The sequence below is a fragment of the Aotus nancymaae genome, unplaced genomic scaffold (genome assembly GCF_030222135.1).
Source record: "Aotus nancymaae isolate 86718 unplaced genomic scaffold, 86718_ANA_hifiasm-v0.15.2.pri h1tg000058l, whole genome shotgun sequence".
NCBI classification, from domain to species: domain Eukaryota; kingdom Metazoa; phylum Chordata; class Mammalia; order Primates; family Aotidae; genus Aotus; species Aotus nancymaae.
Window position 1 is genome coordinate 30,301,950 of NW_026988472.1, and position 23,366 is coordinate 30,325,315.

Here is a 23,366-nt window from a genome sequence, read left to right on the forward strand (position 1 = left end):
GAGAGATTAAGGAAGGCTTAAGAGAAGACATATATCTGAGATGGGTAATAGAGGATGAGTAAGAGTATTCTAGGCAGCAATTAGTAGGAAGCATATATTAAAGATGTGTGTGTATATGTGTGTGTGTAAGAACATGCATGTTGGGAAGTCACTTTGATCAAAGTGAGAAATGAAGCTGAAAAAGAACTCTGTTGAATCTGATTGTAAAAAAAAAAAAAAAAAATGCCTCTCAGGCTAACTCTCTTACAGTTAATCCTGTAAGGACCAAAGATTTATGGGAAGATTTTAAACAAAAGAACAATAGGATCAGGTATAAATTTAGTCAAAGATTGACAGAGATCATTTTACATAGGTACCAGTAGTTGTCAGTGATATAACCTCTGGGTCAAAAAACAACACCAACGATAATAACAACAGTGATCTTGGGGCTTTTTGTGGAACTTGGAGAGTTAGAAAGAAACAAGAAGGTAAAGGGAAAATGTATAATCAAATACGCCTCTCAAAGGGATATTGGATATTCCCGTATTCAAGCAGCTACTTTGTGCTAGACACTCAATAGCTTTTCTTGAAGCAATAATAAAGGAAGCCTTGTTCATCATTGCAGCTGGCTAGATCTGCCCAAGTTACAATTTCCCCAAACTCAATCACTACATTTTTCCCTTTTTCTACATTAAGGGCTATTGCAATTTGCATTTTATATTAGATTCGAATTTTCAAATTAAAATGTCATTTATTTAAAACATTCACATCTTAATGCCAGTCTGAATTTAGTACTATCCATTTCATGTAACTTTATTTCATTCTTTAAAGAACAGGGGAAAAAACATCATTTATAGAAGTTGTATCATGCGAAATATCTTTTTTTCCAAATCATTTAGCATTTTCTGTTTCTTCATTACAATGCACATCTAAATCATGCCCATTTTTGGTCCTCTTAAATTTTGGTCTTAAAACTTGCCAATAAAATGAAAGTAAAGTGTTATTTTTAAATGGGCTATTTCAAATTATTTAGACCTTTAATTGTCCTCATATGTTAAAATTTTTAATAATTACAAAACAATATATGTAATTTGACCACTGGTGTTCTGCCTGCAAAACTTAGGATTCAGCTGTACACATGTTACATCTACCCAAATCTGATGCTTTGATAGTAGCATTGTTGCAATAAAGTGGGTCATGAACATCAAGGACTACTCAATCTCTGAAGATTAAGGTAAGTGGCAAAGATTAAGGTAAGACATTTCTTCATTACAGAAAAGACAGAAATGAAAACACAATGATTTAGAATTTATTATAATCCAAATATCACATTAAGTGAAGTGGTCTTTCAAGAACAATCATCTAAAATAGTCTATATTTTGAAAGGCCTGTCATTTCCCGTTGTCTGGCCATACAGAAAGTGTTCTCTAAGTTTATCACGCTTTCAATGTATACACTGCATCACTGGTCACTACCAGCTCTGTACTGAAAAACATATAAAAGAACTGGATTTCAAATCAAAGAAGAGAATGCACTCACTTGGTATCTAAGTAGATCATGTGATTACCCTTACCACAGCTACCCACAATTTAAAGCCAGTCAATCTAAATGATTTACATCTATAGTCAAAGCACTATACACAAGGCCCTAAAGCTGTGTGTTATAATGCACTATGGTAGGAAAGCTAAGTCTTGACAGATTCATAGCGTCTTATACTTGTATAGACCAGTAGGCATCCAGGCCCATGTTATGACCTCAGGAGAGAAAACTTGTCTATCTACTAAGTAACAAAATTTAATTTGGGAGATTAGAGCCCCTGTGTGAAAACTCTGTAGGAAGCCAAAACTCCCATGGAATTCTTTTCAGATACCCTCAGTTTCTGTACAGATGGACTCTGCTATGTGCGTGGTGAACATAGCTATTAACTATTACTCACTCTTAGGATTTTAATAGAAGGATCACTATCTATATAAACATGGCTTTTTCCTCAACCCACTAGAGATACTTGAACCCACCCACCAGTAACTATTCTGAAATAGTCAAACTCCATCCACCCACAAGCAGCAGAGGAGTAACAAAGTGAAGTAGGCACGAGTGGCAATAAAAGTGCTTGAAAAAAGTGCTTCTTTCTAAATGTTAGAAGAAGTAACTTACAACATTTAGATCTAAGGTAGCATTCAGGCAATTATGTGGAGTTTGCCGTTCTTCTTTTCCTGTCCTTCTTTCATTCCTCACCCTTTCTCTGATGACTGAAAAATTAATGAACTTTTGTGGGAAGAGGTGACTACCTGAACATCCCAAACATGGAGAAAGGAAACTAAATTGAATGATGAACATATGAGAGAATGAAAGAGCAATTTAAAAAATGGCAATATACTTATTCACAAATTGCCTGTTTAGTGAATTCTAGGATCTACACCTTTAAAATATTTTTAGTGGAAGAAGAAAATAATGTAAGCTTATCATTCACCCCAAACATAATATAAGCCTCTGCATCTACAGTCAGATCTACAGAACAAACTATGGACACATTTTGACATCGACTTTAATTACCCAAGGTTTGGCATGCAGTAAAACATTTGTAAATTCTCTGGAAAAGACTAAGCTATGTGAATGAAACATAGAAGAATAAATGTATTTTATTAGAATAAGCAATTAGATGATCAGGCAATAGGCAAGATGAGAACATCTATTCAATATTCAGAAATAATACTTTTTGTTTTGATTTACAAAAGGCTTTCCATTATAACTATTTTTCAGTATTTTCACAAATGAAGATGGAAAAATAAAGTATTTATTTTCTATTGAATCCCACACACTAAAACCTGTATTTGTGATGCATATAAGAATACCTCATTACGATCATTATTTTTTTTTCTATTTATAAAACGTGGAAAAGAATAAAAAATGTTAAACATGTTGAACACTCCAAGTTGTCATTGAAATCTACAAAAAGAACAAAATTGGTTATTCATTAAAATGTATAATGGGAATATCATTTTTTGTTAGCTCTTTAATTCTTAGGGAGGCCTCAGGAATCTTATAAATCATTTTATTGTGATATTTTAAAAATTATCCTTATTACAGAATATTTATCGATAACTTTTTAAATTATATGAAGTGTAATTGGTATAAAGTAAAAAGAACAGTGTCAATTTATTTCACTGACATATGTGAACTGTCAGCTACTGCTGAATATTTGCATATTTTTGTCTTTACTAGATGAGCATAAAACAATAAGATACACTTGTGTATACCTAGAGAAGATATTATATGGCTGTGGTGTTGGTGAAACTTTAATGTGAAAAAAAGGGTTCACATTGTATATCATGTGTGTTTACTGCCATGAGACACTTCATAATAGCCACCATTTATTAAGCCCTTAATTTATGTCAGGCCCTGTGAAAAACTACTTTAACTGCATTATTTTATTTAAACCTTCATAATAGTAACATTAGGTAAGAAAATTATCTTTATTTAAAAACAGTATTTATTTATTCAACATTGATTTTACCAAATTTACATATACCATTGTCAGTGCTCGGGATACTTCAGTGAACTAAAAAGACAAAGATCTTTGCTCTTGTGGAGCTTAAACTCTAGCAATAATCAGTAAGAATAATAAATAACTTATGAAAAGTGTTACATGGTAAGAAGTGCCTAAAAGAATTAAAAAATAGAACCAGATGAGATCAGGAGTGTGGAGGTGAGTGTGTTGAAATTTTAGAGGGTGTGGTCAGGGTAGGTCTCATGGAAAAGATGAGAGATGACAGGTAAGCCAAAAATCATGGAAGTGAGGAAGTTAGGCTTGAGACTTCTAGGTAAATAATGCTCCAGACAAAGAGAACAGCCAGTGAAAATGTCCTACGGCAAGAAGTTACTTGTCACCTTCAAAGAATAGCAAGTTGGCAGTGGTGAGAAATGAAAAAGTGAGAAAAGATAGAATGAGTAGGGGAAATGAAGTCAAGGAAGTAATGTAGGCCAATTTCCGTAGGCCAATTTCCTTAGGCCATTATAAGAACTTTACTTTTACTCCAGGTAAAATCAGCAACATTTACAGGGATTTGAAAAGTAGAGTGACACAACCTGTCCATTTTCAAAAGGCAACCATAGCTGCTATATTGAGAGCAGATTGCGGAAAACAATAACAGAGGCACAGAGTCAGTTTGTCGGTTTGCAGCAATTTAGAAAAGACAGGATGGAGGCTTCCACGAAAGTAATAGCAGTAGAGGTGGGGAAAAGTGGTTAAATTCCAGGTATGTGTAAAGATAGTACCAACAAGGCTTGATGATTGGATGTGGTTTGTGAGAGAGGGAGAGAAATCATGAGTGATTTCAAGGTTTTGGGCCTGAACAAATGGAAGGATAAAACTGACATCAATTGAGAAGGGAAAACTGTAAACAAAGTAGATTTGGGAGAGTAAAGAAAAGTTTAGTTTTGGACAAAGTAAGTGACAAATGTCAAATAGCTGATGATGTCAAATAAGTTGATAGATATATGTGTTTAGAAATCAGAAGAGGTACCAAAGTAGAGATATAAATTTAAGAGGAGGTGGTAACAAAAAGGATATTGATAGCCATGAGAGTAAGTCAATAAAATCACTAAGGGGTGAATGTAGACTGAGAAGACAGCCAAGAGCTAAATCATGGAGCATTTTGACATGGAGAGTAGAGAAAGTAAGAAAGAGACCAGCAAAGAATTAAAAGGAGCAAAGAAGTTAAACCAAGAGACTGTGCTGTCCCCAAAACCAGGTAAAGAAAATGTACTGAGAAGGAGTGATCCATTGTGTAAATGTTGCCCACAAATCAAGTATGATCCAAATAAACAAGGTCAAGGAGTGATCCATTGTGCAATTGTTACCCACAGGTCAAGTACGATAAAGATGGAATATTGACCATTGAATACAGGGAGAAAACCAAAGAACATTCCTGTTACACTTTAACAATATAACATGTTAAAAATACTAAAATAAGGATTAGCATTTATTATGTAGCTACGATTTATCAAGCACTGCACAACATGCTTTACAAATAGTATTCTTACTTTTCCCAGTAATCCCAAAGGTAGGTATTCTTTTCTCTCCAGAGATCTGGAAACTGAAACTCTAAAACATAAGTAACCTATCCAAGGTTACACAGCTAGTAAATGTCAAAGCCAAAATTGGAACTCACACTTGCCTTGATCCAAATGTGAATTCTAGTATAACCTGATGTCTTCTGCAATTAGGAGATGGTGTATTAATACTATGAAACAAATAAAAATGAAATTAGCATTTTTAAAAAGCTTCTTTTTAATGGAAAAGGAACAACCTTATAGGGAAAAATGGTAGGGGAAAAAGCTAAGAAGCTTAAAAAAAGAGAACTTTTATCACCTTGCAACTTATAAACATATAGTACCATCTAACTATAGGCTCCAGTCTATTTTGGCATTGCTCACCTTTAAAAAATACTGTTAGAATAACAATCCTTAATATATCGCTTTCTGTATTATTGATGTTACCAAAACCTTTGGCTATAGGTTCTAAGCTATCAGATTGGCATTCAGGCATTCTGTCAACAGACCCGGCAATTTAGAACATGTGATATACCTGTCCCCATCTCCATGAGGGATGGAATAAACATTAACTTTACTATATCGATAACATTGCATCATGAAAAAAACCTTTACATTGAAAATGTCATATATGTGCCAAGCTAGGCTTAGTGTGTTTTTAAATCTAACTCTCTTTTCTCCTATTATCTTGCTTAGACAAGGACACCTTGGGAGATTCTTCTCTTTTCTTCCTTCCTCCCTTTCTCCCTCCTATCTTTCCTTCCTTCCTTTGATAATTATTGAATTGAATTGCACAATGTGCCAGGCACTCTCCTGGGCACCAAAGATATGTGTTGAACCAGATAAACGGGGTCATATCATCTCAGCCTTATGCTAAAGTTAGGAAGACACAAAGAAATAAATTTAAAAATAATAAGTTTGATGAGAAAAATACATAGCTAGTGATGGCTTGGGAGCACATGTTTTTAAGAAAACAGTCTTCTCTGTGATAGACTACTCTCAGCATTCAGAAACTAAAGTTATTAACATTAGTATTTGGAATTCAAATGAAGTGGAGAGTTGCTGAAACAACACAGAAGTACGCATGTCACAGACAAAATTCATATATCTCACAGTATTTCTGGAAGCTGCATAATCCTTGGTTCAAGTTCATTATATTCAATGGTCAGAGTCCAGTTCTACATAGTTCTTTTTTGATTCTGTAATAAACACTTTTTAAATTAATATCTCCTTGTTGATAGTGATTATGATGGAAACAATGGTGATGATATTAGTAATACAAATATGTTGCCCACAAGTCAAGTATGATCCAAATAAGCAAGGACTCACACAAATATGTTTTCTAAGAAACTGTTCTCAGGTATGAAATGATTTCCAATTACCTTTTGATAGTCTCAAAAAGTAAATTTGTGTGTATACAAATTGCACATTTCAGGTACTACAATTCTTTCTTGAAGTGGTAAGGATTTAATTACAATAGCTAAGTCTGTTTAGCATCTTTGACTTAAGTAATGATTCAGTGAAGCCATGCTAAACCTTTAATGTTCATACCTTTCAGGTTCCCAAAACTAGACTGAAGCCACAATATGAGGCTTCATCAAATATATTCTTTTCATACTTTTGTAATCATAGCCAATAGTAACATTAACAATAACATTAAAACTAATAAGATTGGGCTAGCAGGAGTACCCAAATTAATAAAAGATCAGTTTAGACCTACTAATATTTGAATCTTTGCTACCAAGACATTGGGAGAGTCCAAGGAAGATGTTTAGAACAATAACTCACATCTTCTCTAATTACAAATTTAAGAAATTAAAATTAATTTTCACTTTGGAAACAGGAAATAGTAACTCTTAACTTGCACATATAAATGAGGTTTAAATAGCTTCTGATGCACACTCTGTTCCAATAGCCGCCACTCATCTCCCATACCACCTACATCGCTCTTGAGTAAAAAAGGCAAAAGAACATAACTTACCTACTGGCAGAGATGTGGCATTGTGTGACAGAGTGAAAAAAACCATTGCTTCAAATCTATGTAGACAAAAATAAAAGTGTGCTGTGTACAAATAGCACGATGCAATCAGTAAAAGCAAAACAATTTTTGAGCCTGGAGCCTTGAAGTTATATTTAATGATAAAAAAAAAAAAGCTAGTGAATGTATAGAAATGTTGGACTCTCCTTAATAAGTTTCACAATTTGTATTTGAAAAAATAAAATATGTAGGTCCATAAACACAAGTAGAGTATTGTAATGGAAAAAGAGTACCACCTTCATTTAATTCTTGGTCTTTTAAAAATACCATAAAAATTTTTTTTTCCTTTTTTTTTTTTTTGAGACAGAGACTCCCTCCATTGCCCAGGCTGGAGTGCAGTGGTGCAGTTTCGGCTCACTGCAACTCTGCTTCCGAGGTTCAAGCAATTCTCCTGCCTCAGCCTCCCAAGTAGCTGGAATTACAGGCATGTGCCACAACACCCAGCTAATTTTTGTATTTCTAGTAGAGACGGGGTTTCACCACATTGGCCAGGATGGTCTTGAACTTCTGACCTTAGGTGATCCATTCGCCTCAGCCTCCCAAAGTGCTGGGATTACAGGTGTGAGCCACCATGCCTGGCCAACTTTTTTTTTTTTTAATCCCAAAACATCAAGCCAAAGCCAGAGAAGGAATAGATCAAATGCTTTTAAAGCAAGCTAGGTGCTAGTGGCAAAGACTACTCTTTTTCTAAGGCAAATCTTTTAAAATGCTTAACAGTGTGCATCCTCAGTTGCTGTGGCAATGAGTAAATTGCTCATTCTAGCCTTGTGCTTGAATTAAGCATGGAGTGGGTAGATCATCTGGAAGTATTTGTTGAACTGAATTGAGTTGACCATCTAGTCAAATGTCAGGTCAAGTGAGGGAAAATATCGTCAAAGTGGTTGTTTATTAAAGTGAGCATCAGTTAATGGATATTGTTTGAGTTGCAGTTGAGAGATGTTTATATCTGCAAAAATATGTAGTAAGTTCATCTGTATTCAATTTTTCTATGATTTAATGAATGGTTGCCCATTTAGACTTTTAAAATTTACTGGCAAAATTAAGTGTCAGTGTATTTAACTTGATTGAAAATCTTTACAGGATAAAAATAGAAGGTGCTCCTATTACCTCACTAGGGTTGAAGAAAGCATTTAAAAATCTAAAGTAATGTCACTTCCCTTGCATTAAGGAAGGAAATTAATATTTCCACATAATATAACAGTGAATAGTGTTATATGAAATGCTTCCTTTCAGTGAAAATTGAACTCTAGGATATATTATTTCTATGATTTCAAATTCATCATATTCAAAACCAGTTCCCCTCCAGTCCAAATTATAGACTGGTTAATGCTAATGAAACACTGCTTTCACTGTCTGTTCTGTACCAGTAAATCTGCATTCAACTTACTCCACTACCACTCAGTTCATAGAGTCTGTGCCTTATGCCAACTTTCAATATTTCTCTATAGCCTGGTCCCATACAACCCAAACAATTGTCTTATTATCCTTGGAATTCAAAAAACTTGGCCCTACTCTACTCTGTTCCATTTCCTTGCCCCTTCCCTGACCTCAAATCCCCTCCTCAAACTCGAAATCAAGCACATGAACCACTGAGGAAAAAAAGGCCCTGTGTAAACTTCAGGCATGAATTTTCCACTTTTTTCTCTCTCTCTGTGGAAGTCCAGGACACACAGAACATGCTCATTAGATATTTGTGGCCTGGTAACTTGTAACAGGAGTAACTATAATGTGAATTGAACTACATGCTGAGAAAAAGCACATTCTCTGAAACAAAACCACATAGAGCAAGGCCTTGTACTCAATCGTATTTACTTTCTTTATCCCTTTAAACAAATGTTTAAAATTTCATAGCATTTCCTCAGTATAATTTCATATGGTATTATTGCATCATGCCTCAAGGGGTGAGGGAAAAATACGATCTTGTCAGAACTTCCAAATAACTTTCATTCACCTCTTAATGGCCTGTATACCCATCCTGCTGTTGGATTTACCCTCAGCTGCAAATAACTGTCTTCCCAAAGTTATGCTCCTTCCTGTGGGGCAGCCCTCAGCCAGTCACTGCCTAATGTAAAAATAGAAAGCCCCAGCCCCTTAACTCAATGTGAGACAATTTTGAAGGACCATCAAATCTTGAGAACTTCTCATTGGAACTGCTGAAGCCCCAGCTACAACCACATAGCGGTCAGCTTCTCTGTCTCAGAAGCGACTAAAACTTCTGTATGCAATTCTTCATCTCAGAGTCTGTTTCCAGGGAGCCCAATTGAACACATATGCCTTTCCCACGAGTCCATAAGCTTTAGATGGCAGGAACTGTCTTGAACATCTATAGCCTGTGTTAAGCACCATTCTTACAACAGATAGGGCCCTCAAGTAGTATTTCTCATTCACACGTGAAGTTCATTAAAATACATACAGGAAGGGGCAATTGTGATCACGTAATAGGACTGAAGGACAGTGGTTAGTAGGGGCCAACAATAAGCCACAATTGCTGCATGATAATCAACTGAGACAGTGGTAGCGTGAGGATTTCAGCACAGTAGGGGCCTAGCCTGTGCCATTGTGGTTGGAAATGACTTATTACTGGAAAGCTGAAGCTGAGTTCGGAAAATATTGAGAAAGCATCCAATGTCCATAATAACGTATGACAGCAGGAGGAAAGCAATACTGACAGAGACTAATAGGTTTCTGCTGAAGCCCTCCCAAGGAACACCTTGGTGATCCTATTGACCTCAAATTTTTTTTTTTTTTGAGATGGAGTCTTGCCTGACATCCAGGCTGGAGTGCAGTGATGCAATCTGGGCTCACTGCAAACTCCACCTCCCAGATTCAAGTGATTCTCCTGCCTCAGCCTCCCGAGTAGCTAGGATCACAGACACCTGCCAACGTGCCCAGCTAATTTTTGTATTTGTGGTAGAGACAGGGTTTCACCATGTTGGCCAGGCTAGTCTCGAACTCCTGACCTCAGGTGATTCCCTTCACCTCGGCCTCCCAAAGTGCTGGGATTACAGGCATAAGCCTCTGCACCCAACCCTCAAATATTTTTAAAAGTACAAATTTCTCAGCCAGGCACAGTGGCTCACACCTATAATCCCAGCACTTTGTGAGGCCAAGACGGGCAGATCTCCTGAGGTCAGGAGTTTGAGACCAGCCTGGCCAACATGATGAAACCCTGTCTCTATTAAAAATACAAAATTAGCCGGGCATGGTGGCAGGCTCCTGTAATCCCAGCTACTCAGGAGGCTGAGGCAGGAGAATCACGTGAACCCAGGAGGTGGAGTTTGCAATGAGCTGAGATCGTGCCATTGCACTCCATCCTGGGCAAAAAAGAGCAAAACTCCATCTGAAAAAACAAACAAAAAAAACAAGGTACAAATTTCTAAACTGCATTCTAACACTGAATCAGAATCCTCAGAGCTAGGGGAGTGAGTTTTGACAACAGTTGCACTGTGAGACTTGTTCTTTCACCTGAATCCTAAGGATGATGTATATAACATTTAGTTTGTGCCTAAGTAAATTGCATTTTTTCTCATTTTATCTTCAATGTTTGGCCATTTTCCAGCTTACTACATCTTCCAATATAGAGTGATCAGATAAAGTATGGGAAAAAAAACTATACCTATTGGTTTCTTTTCTTCCACTTATTAGAAGTATAGATAAAGTGTTTGATAAGAAAAATAATTTAAACTAAACCAGCATAGGACTTTTTTATTACTAGGAAGTTCACTCTCTAATTACCATCTACAATTCAAAATAGTTATAATTATTGGTAGTTAGCCAAAGAGTTCACACTTGTTAGAAACAAATCCTATTATCTTATTATTGAATGTACATTCTACTCTAAAGCAATATTCTTCTTCCATATGATCTTACTATAAAACCATTTCAAAATTTATATTTCCACCTTGCCATTACATTATATAAAGCACTTTCCTTTTTTCTTTTTTCCCAGTTGCTTCCTTCAACTTCTTTCTTCCAGATGAATTGTCACTTTAGAGTCACTTTGCTGTTGCCATCGCAGTAAAGAAATAAACCTTAAACATTATCCAGTGTACTCATTAAATAGTTACACTGAAAACTTAGCATTGTTGCTATAGTGTGTGGCAACTTTCTAACACTACTAAGCAAAGATAGTTTGAATGGGTCAGCCCCATTACAGAATCTCGCCTTCTTCTTGAAAAAGTAAAAGCTAATTTCAAACTCTGACTTCTGTATTTATCTAGCATTGGTAGCAGTGGTTTGTTTGTTTGAGACAAGAGTTTCACTCGTTGTCCAGGCGTGATCTCAGCTCACTGAAACCTCTGCCTCCCAGGTTCAAGCAATTCTCCTGCCTCAGCCTCCCAAGTAGCTGGGATTACACTTAGGCACCACCATACCCAGATAATTTTGTATTCTTAGTAGAGACAGGGTTTCACCATCTTGGTCAGGCTGGTCTCGAACTCCTGACCTCAGGTGATCCACCCACCTCCACCTCCCAAAGTGCTAGGATTACAGGTGTGAGCCACCTCGCCCAGCAGTTTATTCTTTGAAAGGAAGAAAGAAAGAGGAAAATGAAGAGAGCTGTTTGAGACCTGGGGTTCTACATGAAGAAAATTGGAATAAGGGTAAAACTCAGGAGTCCTTGGGAAATTCACACAACTTGGAATCAATGGTACCCTGGAGACAGACACTCCTAATTCATTCCCCTTCTTCCTAAAGCATAAATCTGAGTGGGTCACGAAATGTTCTATTTTTTTTTTTAAGCTCATGCAACACCATTCCATTGGCTCCTGCTTACCAGACACGGAGGCTCAGAGCTCCAGCCTTATCTTCTTACATTTCATATCATATACCCCCTTCTCTGGGGAAACAAGAACATTGGATCTTCCTCAACCATGCTCCATTTGTTCCTATTTACAATATATTTATTTTTTATCTCCCCTCTATTTAGAAGGTCATATCGCCATATCAATGTTAATTCCTTCAAAGTCCAATACAAAGCCTGACTCCTTTAGCAAGCTTCCCTCTATGTACATGTGTTCTGAACCTTTCTTGAGCCTGTAGCACATTTGGCACCTCTCTTAGAAGTATGTATGGGCTGAAAGTGGTGGCTCACGCCTGCAATCCCAGCACTTTGGGAGGCTGAGGCAGGTAGATCACAATGTCAGGAGTTCAAGACCAGCCTGGCCAACATAGTGAAATCCTGTCTCTACTGAAAAAAAAAAAATTACAAAAATTAGCCGAGCATGGTGGCACAAGACTGTAGTCCCTGCTACTCAGGAGGCTGAGGCAGGAGAATCACTTGAACCCAGGAGGCAGAGGTTGCAGTGAGCTGAGGTTGTGCCACTGCACTCCAGCTTGGGTGACAGAGTGAGAGTTTGTCTCCAAACAAAAAAGAAGAAGAAGAAGTATGTATGGTAGACTATCCTGAATTATAATTACAGGTGGCCCTACATATCTGTGGATCCAAGCAACCATGGATCAAGAATATTTATAAAAACACAATTTTAAAAGAACAATAAAATAATTAAAAATAATACAAATAAAAATACAGTGTAACAGCTATTTATGCAGCATTTACATTATATTAGGTATAAGTAATCATCAGATAATTTAAAGTGCACAGGAGGATGTACATAGGTCACATGCAAATATAACATTTTATACCAGGGACTTGAGCATCTGTGGATTTTGGTGTCCACAGTGGTCCTGGAACCAATTCCCCTTGGATACCAAGGGATGACAGTATATGTGATTTTGTTTAGTAGTCATATCCCTGTCTAAAACCATTTTTGGGCCCAGACACATGACATCAGTCATTTCTGTATCCTTTGCAGTCCCTCTTGCATCCCCTTGCACAGTGAAGGCACTTAAATAACTATTATAGAGGTGGAAGGAAGGGAAAGGAAAGGAAGAAGAAAGGGAAGGAAGGAAGGAAGGAAGGAAGAGAGGAAGGGAGGGAGGGAGGGACACAGGCAGGTGATTTCTTTCAGTCTATTTGTAGGTTTTAAACTACCTAATATTAATTCTCTCTATTACTCAATTTTCCTTATTTTTGCTTTTTAAAATCAGAAGCTTTTATCTCTACTTATAATGTAGCATGGGTTTTGGAGGATGCAGATCTAAAACTGACCTGTTATTCATAAGTGTTTAAGCATTTGCTTGTGTAATGATTTACTGATGACCTACTATATGCCGTGCACAATGTTGGGCCCTGGAAATACAAGACTGGCAGGCACTTGCCTCCTGGAGCTAAACTATTCACTCACTGAGAAGAGCATACCCACAGACACACGCGGCTTGCTCTGTGACTGTGTTATTAAGGGCCCTGTAGGAGAACCCCGACAAGAAAAAGCAGCAGAGTCAAAAACCCCTAGAGACTCCTTGAATGCATTTACTCTGCACACTGTGGAGCTGGGTGCCTCTTGAGTACCATTCAGGAGTTCTGTCATGGTGAGAACAATTAGGAGCTTTAATAGGGGTATTCGAAAACCAAACACTGAGAGCCACCAAATCCATTTGTTACATTCAAATTTTCTCCTTTGGCCACATGAAGCTTTGTTTACACAAAATACTTGATTCCATTCTAAGTCTCTCAGTTTTTCCATTTTTACCACTGTATTTAGCTCCCCTGGCTGTGTCTCTTCGGAAATGAAGTTGGCAGAGAGGTTGTAAGCATCATAGTGTTCATAGCCAGCGTCATTTCTTCATACAGGTATGCTATCAGCTGCCTACCCAGTAACTCTAGAGGGCACTGTGGGATTCAACCTGAACAAAACTATGTCCTCCACAGCCCTCTCTCCACCTTATCATCTAAAATGCAGTCCATTCAAGCTATTTTCCTGGGTCAGAAAAAAGTTAATGGCATCTTTTCTAGAAATGTCACTATGATAATACAAAGAGCCTGTTATTCCAAACTTTACTCTTTAGCATATTAACAATAATTCATTTGTCAAACATTTTGACAAAAATCATGTATGTGTGTGGATACACACATTAATGCAGTCATTAGGATATGAGGATACACACACACACATATCAGCTGTATCTTGTTTGTTTAGCAGTAGTTATATGATTGTAGCTTGGCAAACCTGAGAAAATATTACTGTCTTCATTATTCCAAAATCGGTTAATTATTATTTATGTAAGCAGACTGATCCTGTTGATGAAGAAACGAAATATGAAATTTAGTATCGCCAAAGTGGGATAAGGTGTAGCTAGAAGATATTTTGATAGGACCCCTTAGTGGAATCCCTTGGAAGCAAGAAGGTAGCATGCAACACTGAGACAAAGATGGCCAGGGATGTTCAGGAAAGTCAAGAAAAAGGAGAGGCTCCAAAGAAGAACAATTCCCTGCAGGTGGAAAGATACAAAGCTAATGGGAAAAAGGATAGTATGGAAAAGACAAGGAGACCCACCAGTGACCTATTTTCTCAACTCTCCTTTGCACTGTGTCTCCAGAGATCAAATGAGGTCAAGAATGAGGTGTGCATAATAAAGTTCACAGATTCTGAGTGCAGAAGTCAGATTACTGATCACAAGTCGGTAAAGTGAACTAGAGGCCAAAAGATTCGATATGCCAACGTTAGCTGTGCTAACAAAAAATGATACTGCATGCCAGGACATATTGCTATATAACTAAAATACCTAGCTGAGGGCTTATATCATATCAAGGAACCAAAATCATGCATCATGAGAGAGCCAACAGATTGTAAGATCTTGGAAACTTAACTTCATTTCTCTGGTTCACAATTTCTTTGTTTAAAATCACATAATGGGGCATATAATTATATTAGGTTTATATGAGATTTTGATCACCTTTGGCTTTATAATAATTCATTTTTATTTTGACTACAATAAAAACAATGTTTATTTTATTTTTTAAAAAGTCATTATTTTCCAAAATCAACCAATTTTAAATTATAACCATTGAATCCTAAAACTCACATGGGACTATTTTGGAACTTTAAATGTATATCCTTAGGAAATTGTATACTCTAAGTTCATCTATGCTGAAATTCAACTCCTTTGATCCACAAACCACCACCATACGCACTTGCCTTTCATTTTCTCTGTAAGATGAGCATGATTAATATGCATATGTAATGCAAGTATTTTGCCTCTAGACATATGGACCTTTTATTTACTAGAGTTGCAGGAGTTACTCTAAGGAATCTAGAATCTATATAAACACCAAACTTTTTATGTAGATAGAATAAACAATGCATTTCAAAGATACAAGTAGACTCTGTTGTGGCTACACATAAATTCATTTTTAAAGAGTTATTATATTCATAATAATTTGCTACTATTGTCATGCATTTTCTCAATTAATGGATACTGAAAGTACAAGTATGATTAAGTGGACTTCCAGTTAATTTGTTCTTAATTAAAAAGGGAACTTTGTACCAGAAAATGATGAAGATCACTATACTAAGTCATACATATTAATCTAAACATCGATAAGGTAACTCACTTTGATTAGGTCATAAAAAGAAAAACTACTATGAATAATTTTATAATTATCCATATGCTGATTTATTATCATTATAATTCAAATAAAGTATAAGATACCTAATAAACATTGAAAAAGTCTGTAATTCTATGATTACAATCCACAATCCATTTCATTTTTTCAGTGAGTCCAAATTCTACACACAATATCCTGACGTAGTGTTACGACGAACAATCTAGCTTAACCCTTAAATTTATGTTCTTAGAGGTGTAGCTCTTGTAAGAACAAAGTAGCTCATTTAGTGCCATTTATTGTATTTGCTATATATGAACATAGTAACTATAGCAAACCATTTGGACAGCTAGTGATGAAAAAGATTACTTTTAATATTGTGATATTAAAATGGGAAAGAGCAAATTTTCAAAAGTAAAATTTTCTTTTAGTTCTCTTTCTTTCTTTTCTTTCTCCCCTCACTTCATCCACAGTGCAGTGCCTGGGAATTTTAGATGGTGTGATAGGAAAGCAACATCAAGCCACCTCGTCATCCCTTCTCTGTAGCTAAGACAGGAGTTTTAGAGTTTGGGCACCTGAATTGTATCTACACAAGGATACCAAAGAAAAAAAAAAGCATGTCAATAAAGAATCTTTCCTTATAAGCCGATGGTCAGGATAAGCATAGTTAATGGATAAGTATGTCCATTGAGCCATATGGTTAAACTGTAATAGAATGTTATATGGAGTATAAGACACTTCAGGGTGGCATTTTTCTGGGTGAAAATTAAAAGCATATTTGTAAGGTGATTAGCTGAATTTGTCAAATAAACAAGCCTATCTACATTCATACAATATTCCTTTATACATCTGCCAGAGCAAATCTAAAGTATTGTCATAAGACATAAAGAATATGCATTTTTTAAATATAGGAAACCAAGAGAATGCTTGCTATTAATAGGCATCAATGAAGTCAGATAAACATGCATAATGAAATTCATTTGAAACAACAACAACAAAAATATTGGGAATCCTTGAAAAGAAAAGCAAGACACTGGGAAGTTAGGAAGAGGAGGTTGCTCTACAACATGAAAATTCTTTGTTTTAAGTCCAGGACTACTAATTTATTATAGGGTTAATTTTGCACTTTCCAATTCTACTTTAACCAAAATATAAAAACTTATTCTGTAATCTGATTATTCAGTCACTGAAAAACATACATGAGAGCTCATATCACTAAACTATCCTCTTTGCATATATGTAAATATCATTATGTTAAGATACAAGAACATGAAAGAGATGCAGTTTTAGTAGTGACACATAGGGGATTGCCTCCCCCTAAAGAAAGTTAGTAATTATTACAACTAGAAAATTCCAAACAGACCGGATATCTTTATATTCTCATTTTCCCTATTACACTTGGTATTCAAACTCATTATGCTTTTGTTAAGAAACTGAGAGACAAGAGTCACTTTCTGGTCAATGTACTCAGCTTGAGAGATAGCAGCAAGTTTGTGTACATTTGTTTGTGTACTCTTGGTAGCAGAAACAGAAACTCCTAAGTACTCAGAAGCCTTTTTTAAAAAACAATCTTCATAAAACACTCTAACTCATAAAACCCTTAGTTACCACTGTCTGAATGTTATTCAAAAGCAACTAATTTTTTTAATTACTTAAGACAACTATATTCCCATATGAGTACTTCTGGAAAAAACTAAGTACTGAGTGAAAGTTAACCACCAAAGCTTTGAATTTGTCTGTGTTGGTTAATCACTGAACAGTATTATGTACAGCTAACTGTAATTGCTACTAGAAAGCACCTATTCAGATTTACAATAAGGGCATAAAAACATGCACAGCTGAATTAATAAGACTTAAGGGAATCCTTAATAATAATAATTCTATATATTTATAAAGCATAGAATGGTGGTAAGTACTTAGACACATATTATCTCCTTTCTGTAGAGCAATTGCCACTATTTATTTGTTAAAAAAATGATTCTCTGGAACACTGAGAAATCAAATGTGGTGTCAGAGGTCACAAGGCTAGTAATTGACAGAGCCGGAAGTACAATTCAAGCCCTCTGACTCAGTCCAGAATTCCACAATGCCTTGATGTGTCAGAAAACTGGACTCTCCTCTTTGAGATTCCAGATACACCTAATGGAAATAGGGTTGAAATTTAATAATAAAAATGCTGACGTGACCTTACCTACAGCTGCCCAACCGGTACAATAATAATTATGCTTTATAATTTGAGCATCACCAGAAAACTTGCTACTTTTAAATCTTAATAATCAACACTTGTCTTGTTGCCACAAATTAGAGTAGTCTGCTTTATAAAAACACAAGATTTGCCAAACACCAAATATTATATCTGTTGTAAGACAAAGTATATCCCAAACATTTCAGTATATCACAAACTAACAAATTCTGAAATATAAATCTTCGAAGTTCAACTGTTCTTTAAAATGCTTTATCTCGTAGTCATTTTTAAAGTAATACTGATTTGTTCACATATGTCGCAAACATAACGAAAATTCAATTTAGAATTTTCTCTAGCTTTAGGAATACTGTGATTACTTCTCTCCTAAATCTCCTTACTTTGCTGAAGCAACTGGTCAGGAAACAAAACTGATAGCTTTCATATTCATAAATGGTATTTCTTTTTTCCCCAACTATTTTCTAACCTAATTACATGACTGTGGCTGAAAAAATGGAAATAAAATCGAAAACAGATGTTATCTTTTACATTACCCACTGACATCATGTTTCTATTAGGCAAAGTTTTTTATTATTGATTTATAGGATACTTAAGAAAAATGCCATAACCTGCCTTAGTTACATAATCTTCTTTCTAAAGAAAGTAATATTTTATAAAGTGCCATTAACATGATTGAAACTATCTTTCCTAATAGAAGTATATGCAGTCTTCAAGTAAAGGAGTTAGCAATTACATATGTATATTTGCTTCACAACCAGTGTCTTTTTATACAGAATCCTTTTCCATCCTGCTATTATTTCCATCTCCTACTGAGCTTAGAAAACCTCCAGAATATGCCCTGCTTGGTAACATATGTGTGGCTTACGTCAGAAAACAACTGAGGAAGTCATTTATTAAATATTGAAAGAAGGAGTACAGGAAAAATCATTACAGACTGTATTTGTGCACATAGTTGGAAACCAACAGGCTGGAAGCAGCCGTTGTGTTACCCTGACCCCTGAAGGAAGGAATCAGGAGTTAACCTCACATTCCATTTCCTACACAATATGAACGCCAAACCTCCAAATCCACTGGCACAATATATCAGTGTTTGTGCATGTCCTGCAGAAGTATGAAAGTCACCTCAAATATCAGACCTTAGAATTTCATTCCACAATCCCACCATTCTGACTCAGGGTAAGCAAATCTTTTCAAAGTTACTTAGAGGGTGTTTAGATTCTGCATCTTACTCCATAGGACTGGAAGGAAATGGAATATGAGAAATAAAAGAAAAACAGAAAAAAAAAAAATTCCCTGATAGAAAAGTCATTTAGCCTTCTTTGTAAAATAAATGTAAAGGGAAATAGGAAGTAGCACAACTAGATAATAAGATGATTCAATTGAACAGGGTTAGGATTTCAGAAGTTTCATTTATTGTGAATATGTGATCTACTGAAGAGAAAACAGATCCTAAAACAGCAGAAGGCCAAAGGACCTGATGTGTATCTTCTTTAAAAAAATCACAACTCCAGATAAAACGTGAGGGAAAAAGACATTTTATTCTGCAGTATTCCCTCCTCTGTACAGTGAGCATAATACATTTATCTCATCTCATGGCAAAAGTCTCTGGTGGCTGCAACCTGTCTTTTAAGCCATTCAATAAGTGAAACTTGAAAATGGATTGCTCTTTATTTCTGGGATTTCTGTTAATAATGAATCCAGTGCCATTTAATTTGTAATTTAACAGGATACCAGTACCTTTGAATGTTTTTACTTCTCTTTTCCCAGAAGGTTAAAATGGCCCAGAAAGAGATTGTCATGGTTAAGATAAAGGTACAAAACACTCATTTCTGACACACTGTGGTAGCAATCATCATTTTTATGAGGGAACCACCAGGCTGAAATCTGCATCAAGCTCTACCAGGAAAAATGCAAGAAAGGATCCTAAATAGTCATTCCGTTCACAGTCTTCATTTCAATGAATTTAACTTTCCATTCAGTTGGGGTCATATATTTCAATCCTAGGTTAAAGAACTATGACCTTGGCTGGAATCATCAGTCCCAATTACTCAATGGGGCACTTCTGAAACATTGCGGACTCATTTTGACTCTCCACGGGTGTGGCTAAAATTGGTCCTGTCCAGCCCTAAAGCTTACATGATCTGATGTCCCTCCGAAACTCACTATGAGAAAACTCATGTTAAATTTGCCATAGATATCAAGGTTTTCAGGACCCTTGGAGCTAATCTCTCTCTGCCCTCCTCCTCTGTTAGCTGTTACAAGCCTTCAAAAGTTAACAAGGTGATGGAGCCTCTCTCTATACAATCATCTCATCTCACTATCGTTGACTGAAGCTCGCTGATGTAATGAAGTTACATAATCACCGATTATGCACGACTTCCATCCATCTTCCTACATATCCACATATCTTCTCCCCTCCCCTTCAGATCAGTCTACCAGGTGAGATTTATAACACATGTAAATGCTCCATTCTCTCATCACAGGCACTGAATATGGGACTTTAGCATTGCAGTACAGTGCACTGAACCACGTCATCAATATTGATTTTTTAATCCCATTTCCCAGGCAGAATATGCTTAAATATCCTTAGTGTTCTAGTCTCTAACTTTTTACCGAAAGGGTAAAACAGATGTAGCAGATAGGACACATCTTCAACTTAAGGTTAAGGGAAGTATGTAATTAATTGCCTGCATTTCCCAAGCTGGCTGCATTGCAATAAAAGGACGGTCTCTGCTTTCAGACCTTCGACTCCCCTGCACGTGGATCTCAGCTTCAGCTATTTAGGGTATTGGGTAAATAATTATATTATTGGGCAATTGAACTTGAGAAAGAAAGCACTGTGGTGATATTTAATCTAATATTGCCTTATTCTTCTCTATATTTGCCATCATTTTTAGCTTTTCTTGTCTTTTCTTTTTTTCACTCTGAGTGATAATCCAGTAGATAAAAAAGTAGCCCAGGGCACTTAATAATCTCCAGTAACCACAACCTAGAGAACAATTAACGATGATTATCACCTTAAAGTTTAAGAACTTGACAAGTGGGATGTCCCTGGTCCCATTGCGGCTGTGAAATGCAGCAGAATGCTGCACTGAGTTGAAAACATATTTCTTTTAATGCATAAAGAGTAGCTCGTTTCATTTTAAATGGGGCTCTTCACTAAGTGTTTCTTTTACTGCTGCTACCCCTTCCAGAACGCAGGGGCCACAAATATTACATCCAAACAAAGAGTGTCTACCCAGAATTAATTCAAGACACTCTTCCATATCAAAATAATTGAGGGAGAGAGTGATACTTTGATTTATTTTCAATTACACTCAGAATACGGGCACACATACATAATACACACGCACACACACACACACACACACAACACACCCAACTGCAGTTATTCCATTCAGTGCCAATAACGGCCACATCACAGCCATCAATGCGATGCAGCAATCATTCAAGTCACCCTATTCCCATTACAAATGCCCAAGTTTGCTCATGCCACTGACGGGTTTGCATATATAAAATGACCTTACCCACAACAGTCTTCCAAATTATTCTCCTCTGGATATCAGTCGGTAAGGTAATTGCTGGTCATCACAATGCGTATTCAGAAAAATCCACGTTTTACTCCTGTGTTCTTTTTCTTGTTTTTGCTAGCAATTAATATTGTGAACAAGATACCCATTCACAAATGCCCAGTTCACCATAAAAGCAGATAATTCCATACAGATCTTCCCTACAACACTGTCTCCAGTTAGTTCTCAAAGTGCCCGATTGTTTGCTGAAGATACAATCCAGGTGCAGAGCAGGAAAAAAAAAAAAACAGACTAGGAGAAAAAAGAAGAGGCAGATAGAAAAGGAGAGACTGAGAGAGGAGAGAGCAGAAAAAGAGAGGGGAAAATAAAAATAATTTTTAAAAAATAAGGAAGGAAAAAGGCCGGTAAGTGAGAAGTCTGTGAGCTCTAAGACAAGAATTGGAGTCTTGCTTGCAAATCTTCTGAATACATGTAGCCTTTCAAATCCTCCTGGTCCCCAAGTAAAATTTCCAGATCCGGGATGCAGCCATAAGAAAGAATCCTATGTATATTTCACAAGTATCCCGCAATAACAGATCCGACGGGGTTTTCCTTGTACAGTACTGCTATGTGAAAGCACACAACCCCTGCTGTTTGGGAAGGTGTCTCCTGGGTCCTAGCTCTCTTCATCAGCCCCCAAAAATGATTTTTCAAAAAAGGGGGGGGTGGGAAAAGCAGATTTGCGCTTGCCTTGAATGATGCTAATCCTGAGCGAAAACGACAAGCAAAACACGAATAGCACGAGATCTTGATTAATAGCCACAATCCACTCAAAATATCCCAAGGAAGAAGGAGCGAAAACAAGAAAGAGAAACTGCAATGCATAAATGATTCCAGTGTTTCTACAAGATCGGTTCATTTGATTGAATGCATTCTCCGGTTTGCTGCAAGTCATAAAGAGGATAGTATTACTGCCACCCAATGGATATTTTAGTACTAGCCAATCCACAGACAGCCACCGCTTTGCGAGTTTTAGTTCTCAGAAGACCGAAGTGGAAGGAGGGTAGCCTGGGAATCTTTTGGAAGGGACCCTGGGAGGCCTCAAATAACGGAAATCTGTCCTTCCAGGCAAAAGTGGACTGGCAAATTTGGATGCTTAAACAATCTTGCCTTAGCCACCTTAGAATTATGGTTCCATTTCTCCAGGAAACAGAAAGATAGAGAGTGATGCCTAAGCTGACACACTCTTGATAACCTCCTTTTCATCTCTTCTCTTTGAAGCAGATTTATTATTGCGCGCGACCCTCCCACCCCCATCTCTGTCTCCCCAACCCCCCGCCCCCCTCAATTCTCCATAACACTTTAAGATGGCTTACAAGTGGGAAGGATGCGGGGGCTGCTCCAACCTCAGGTGCTAAGATGATAATTGTTTCTAAAGGGCAGTTTGGCAAAAGCGCTTGTCTGTATTGATATGTAAACTGTGAGTCCTTCAAGCAGTTACCCTCCTCACAGCCGCGCTTTCAGTTTCAGGGAGGAGCAGAATCTTCCCGGAGTGGGGCTTGGGAGAAGGGTGCTTGCGGAAGGCTCTCTGGGAGTGCGGGGGCGAGGGGCGTGGGTGGGTGGGTAGGAAAAAGAGCGGAGAGGAGGGTATTGAAGAGGATCCTCCTCCCAACCACCGCGTAATTGAGTTCCCTACAAAAGAGTTCGCTGCGGGTTTCTGAGATGGATTTGTGATGAAGAAAGAGGATCAAAGTAGGTACTGGTAAATACATTAGGTTATTTGCTCAATTTAAGGTCCTTAATCATTTACATTGGGATAGTAATCACATTCACTTGTGATTCCGTGCTTCTCAAACTTTGATGTACACACCATCACCTGGGTGTCTTGTTAAAAATGCAGATTCTGGGGCCGGGCGCGGTGGCTCAAGCCTGTAATCCCAGCACTTTGGGAGGCCGAGGCGGGTGGATCACGAGGTCAAGAGATCGAGACCATCCTGGTCAACATGGTGAAACCCCGTCTCTACTAATACAAAAAACAAAAACTAGCTGGGCATGGTGGCGCGTGCCTGTAATCCCAGCTACTCAGGAGGCTGAGGCAGGAGAATTGCCTGAACCCAGGAGGCGGAGGTTGCGGTGAGCCGA

At 37.1% G+C, this 23,366-nt stretch overlaps 1 protein-coding gene across 1 annotated transcript in view; it reads right to left on the reverse strand.

Moving 5' to 3' along the window:
* Positions 1–22,127, reverse strand: part of IL1RAPL1 (interleukin 1 receptor accessory protein like 1) — a 1,316,763-nt gene extending 1,294,636 nt beyond the window's left edge. Inside the window, exon 1 of the mRNA XM_012448862.2 lies at positions 21,243–22,127. The gene's annotated coding sequence lies outside the window, so the exon portion shown is untranslated. The remainder of the gene's footprint in view (positions 1–21,242) is intronic.
* Positions 22,128–23,366: the final 1,239 nt, after the last annotated feature.